The sequence below is a fragment of the Henckelia pumila genome, chromosome 4 (genome assembly GCF_033568475.1).
Source record: "Henckelia pumila isolate YLH828 chromosome 4, ASM3356847v2, whole genome shotgun sequence".
Classification (NCBI taxonomy): Eukaryota; Viridiplantae; Streptophyta; class Magnoliopsida; order Lamiales; family Gesneriaceae; genus Henckelia; species Henckelia pumila.
In genome coordinates this window covers 212489638-212494547 of record NC_133123.1, presented here as the reverse complement: position 1 = coordinate 212494547, position 4910 = coordinate 212489638, and the positions used below count along the sequence as shown (strand labels likewise).

The 4910-nt window shown below is 28.6% G+C and overlaps 1 non-coding gene across 1 annotated transcript; it reads left to right on the top strand.

Moving 5' to 3' along the window:
* The first annotated feature begins 3778 nt into the window (after positions 1–3778).
* Positions 3779–3889, top strand: LOC140870190 (small nucleolar RNA R71). Its single transcript, XR_012147163.1, has one exon. It is a non-coding gene; the product is annotated as a small nucleolar RNA R71 (small nucleolar RNA).
* The last annotated feature ends 1021 nt before the right edge of the window (positions 3890–4910 follow it).

Sequence of the window (4910 nt, the reverse complement as noted above, 5' to 3'; positions counted from 1 at the left end):
GTTTTGAAATTGAACCCATTTTCTGACAATTTTCAAAAGATTTGCAAAATGAATGTGTATCTTTGAATAAAGAAGGCCAATAAAATCCACATTGAAAGATTTTTGCAGCTGTTTTTTTTTACGAAAAATGACCTCCACGTGCCTCAGAATGACAAAATTTAATGACACTACTTACCTCATTGTCGGGTATGCATCGTCAAAAAATTTGATCAGGACAATACTTAAACAAATAAGGATCATCCCAATAAAATTTTTTGACCTCTTTCAAGAATTTATTTTTATCTTGTGAACTCCAATGAGAAGGCATTTTATTTGTCACAAGAAAATTTACAATATTAGCAAACCAAGGCATAGTAGTAGCATAAAATAGTTGATCATCCGGAAAATTTCATTTATTGGTATTTAATTTTGAGATGATTCAGAAATTATTCTTGATAAATGATCGGCTACTATATTTTCTTTTCCTTTTTTGTCTTTTATTACAAGATCAAATTCTTGTAACAACAAAATCCATCTTATTAGTCTCGGCTTAGCATCTTGTTTATTTGATAAATATTTTATGACAGAATGATCAGTGTAAACAATAGTAGTAGAACCAATTAAATAGGATCGAAATTTATCTAATGCAAACACTAATGAAAGTAATTCTTTTTCAGTTGTTGAATAATTGATTTGAGCACTATTTAAGGTTCTACTTGCATAATAGATCACATAAGGTTTACCTTCTTTTCTTTGTCCTAACACGGCTCCTACAGCATAATCACTTGCATCACACATTAATTCAAATGGTAAAGACCAATCAGGAGGTTGTAAAATAGGTGATGTAGTTAAAAGATTAATTATCTTTTCAAAAGCAGTTTCACATTCTTGAGTCCATTCAAATTGTGCATCTTTTTTTAAAAGATTTGAAATTGGTTTCGATATTATGCTAAGATTTTTTATAAATCTTCTATAAAATCCCGCATGACCCAAAAATGATCGAATTTCTTTTATCGTGTTTGGTGATGGTAAATTAGCAATAACATCAACCTTAGGTTTATCAACTTCAATTCCTTTTTCAGATATGACATGCCCTAACACAATTCCGGATTTAACCATATAGTGACATTTTTCCCAATTTAAAACAAGATTTTTTTCTTCACATCTTTTTAAAACTTCTTCCAAATTTTTAAGACAGTTTTCAAATGAGTTTCCAAAAACAGTTATATCATCCATAAAAACTTCCACAAATTCTTCAATCATGTTACTAAAAATACTTAGCATGTATCTTTGAAAAGTAGCCGGGGCATTACATAAACCAAATGGCATTCTTTTAAAAGCAAAAGTTCCGAACGGACAAGTGAAAGTAGTTTTTTCTTGATCTTCTAATGATATTGGTATTTGATAATACCCCGAATACCCACCAAGAAAACAATAATAAGGATTACCTGCCACTTTCTCTAAAATTTGATCTAAAAATGGTAACGGAAAGTGATCTTTTCTAGTTGCATCATTTAATTTTTTATAATCAATGCACATACGCCAACTAGATGGAATCCTAGTTTGTAATAATTCTCCCTTTTCATTTTTTATAACAGTGATGCCTGATTTTTTTGGTACTACTTATGTTGGACTTACCCATTTACTATCCGAGATTGGATAAATAATTCCGGCATCTAATAGTTTTAAAACTTCATTTTTAACAACTTCTTTCATGTGTGGATTTAATCTTCTTTGTGGTTGTTGATATGTTTTATCATTTTCTTCCAAGTGAATTCTATGTGTGCAGATTAAAGGATTTATACCTTTTATATCTTGCAAAGTCCATCCAATTGCATTTTTGTGTTTTTTAAGTAGTGTTATTAAATCTTCTTCTTTTTTTGGTAAGAGGGTAGAAGATATTACAATAGGATATGTTTGATTTTCACCAAGAAAAGCATATTTTAGTTCTATTGGTAAGGGTTTTAATTCAAGTTTTGGATGATCATTTTCTTTTACTTCTTCAAGTTCATTAATTTCTTCAAATAACTTTGATTTAAAAACATTTTTTGAATCAAAACTTTCAACTAAACAAACTTCAGATTGTTGATTTAAGTTTTCTTGGTGTATATTTTCTTCCACGATTGTTTCTATTGCATTATCATCTTCATCTTCATTAATACTTGGTTGTTTACATAAATTGAACACATTAAGTTCTAAAGTCATATTTCCAAAAGACAATTTCATTATTCCATTTCGACAATTAATTAAAGCATTTGAAGTTGCTAGAAATGGACGTCCCAATATTACTGGAATTTCGTTATGTACTTCTATTGGTTGTGTATCCAAGACAATAAAATCCACAGGATATATGAATTTATCAACTTGAACTAATACAACTTCTACAATACCTCTAGGTATTTTGATTGACCTATCGGCTAGTAAAAGAGTAACAGATGTAGGTTTTAAATCTCCCAACTTAAGCTTTTCATAAACTGAATAAGGAATTAAATTCACACTTGCTCCCAAATCTAACAAAGCTTTTTTAATTTTATTTTTTCCAATAATACATGAAATTGTTGGACAACCGGGATCTTTATATTTCAAGGTAGAATTATTTTGAATAATAGAGCTTACTTGCTCCGTTAAGAATGTTTTCTTCTTTACATGCAATTGTATTTTCACAGTACATAAATCTTTTAAAAACTTTGCATAAGAAGGCACTTGTTTAATAGCATCTAATAATGGAATATTTATTTTTACTTGTTTAAAAACTTCATAAATATCAGAATCATTTTTTTGTTTTTTATTATTAACTAATGCATGAGGGAAATGAACATGTTTATTTGACTCACATATTATTTCAGATAATTTATCATCAACTTTCTTAATCTTAGGACTCAAAGTATCATCTTTCTCGAAAGTATCAAGATTTTCTTCCTTACTCTTTGAGTTTGACTGATCTTTGTTTTCATCACTATATGGATCATTAACTATTTTACCACTTCTAAGAGTAATAACAGATTTTACTTGATCAAATTTTTCTTGATTTTGATTTTTAGGATTAGGTTGTGGTTGAGATGGAAATTTTCCTTTTTCATGAATATTAAGTGCAGATGCAAATTTTGCAAGAGTTTCTTTCAAATCATTCATAGATTGAATGTTTTGAGTATTGATAGACTCTTGCTTTTGAATGTATGCATGAATTTCATCTTCAAAATATTTTCTTGGAGGTGGGATATAAGGAGCATAACCTTGATGACTTTGGTTATTGTGAAAAGGTTGTTGTGAAGGTTGTGCATTATTATCGTTCCTCCAACTAAAATTAGGATGATTTCTCCAACCAGGATTATATGTTTGTGAAAAAGGATCTAATGTTGGTTTTTTAAAATTGTTAACATAATTGGCTTGTTCATGGAGACATTCTTTAAATGAAGGCAAAGTAGGACAATTTTTTGTAAGGTGATCATGTGTGTCACATATATGACAAACAATTTCTTGAAAACTTTTTAATTGATCACTCTTTTTCATTTCTAATGACTCAATTTTTCTTGCTAAAGATGAAAGTTTAGCTTGAACATCTACATCATCTTTAAGATGATAAATATCGCCCCCATTTGTTGAATTATTGGTTTTACTTGGTGGTTCAATTGAGCCTATATTATTCCAATTTTGAGCATTTTCTGCTAATGACTCCAAATATTCTATAGCTTCATTAGGGTTTTTATCTTCAAAAGTTCCATTACACATGAATTCTATCATTTGCCTATCTTTAGGTATTAAACCTTCATAAAAGTGAGAAACTATCCTCCATATTTCAAAACCATGATGTGGGCATGTATTAAGTAACTCTTTATATCTATCCCAACATTGATAAAATGTTTTCCCTTGTTTTTGAGAAAAAGTTGTAATTTGTCTTTTAAAAGAGTTTATTCTATGGGAAGGAAAAAACTTTTTTAGAAATTGTTGTTGCATTTCTTCCCATGATCTTATTGAACTTGATCTCAAATTTTGCAACCATGTTTTAGCTTTATCTTTTAAGGAAAAAGGGAAAAGCTTTAATCGAACAGTATCCATGCTACAATTTTGATCATTATAAGTGTTGCAAACCTCCTCAAATTCTCTTAAATGCAAATATGGATTTTCAGAATCTAAGCCAAAAAAATTTGGTAAAAGTTGAATGACTTGTGGCTTAAAATTGAAATTAGATGCATCAGGAGGAAAAACTAAACAAGATGGTGTACTAGTTCTTATTGGATTCATATGGTGCCTAAGTGTTCTTGGTTGTTCATGTTCTTGATGATTATTATTATTATTATCTTGATTATTAGAATTACCTTCCATGTTTAAAATATTTTCAGTTACTCGAACAAGTCTACCACTTTGTTTACGACTCCAAACAATCATACAATTAAAAACAACATACTATTTACATAATAACAAAATTAAACTTAATTTATACCTCCCCGGCAATGGCTCCAAAAACTTGCTACAACTTAAATTGTAATTCACCCAAGTGTAGGTTGTCTGCAAGTAATATACTCGTGAGTACGAGATCGATCCACGGAGAGGATGCTGTAAGTTTAATTTTAGCATGATATATTATAGATGAAAATATTATTATGAAACTTTAAATACACAAATTATAAAATTTTCAAGGTTTTAAAGGTTCATTGTTGGTTTATTTAAGATTGCTTAATAAAAATAAATAAAAGAAACTAAAATAAGAATAAACATAAAAGAACAATGAAATATTTAAACAAGTATATCATATAATATAGTTCTCACTATATTAATATCAGATTAACCGATATTTAATACATGGTACCCATAATATATATATAGATGAATAAATATAAACATAAAAAGAACAATTAAATATTTAAACAAGTATATCATATAATATAGTTCCCACTATATTAATATCAGCCGATATTTAATACATGGTACCC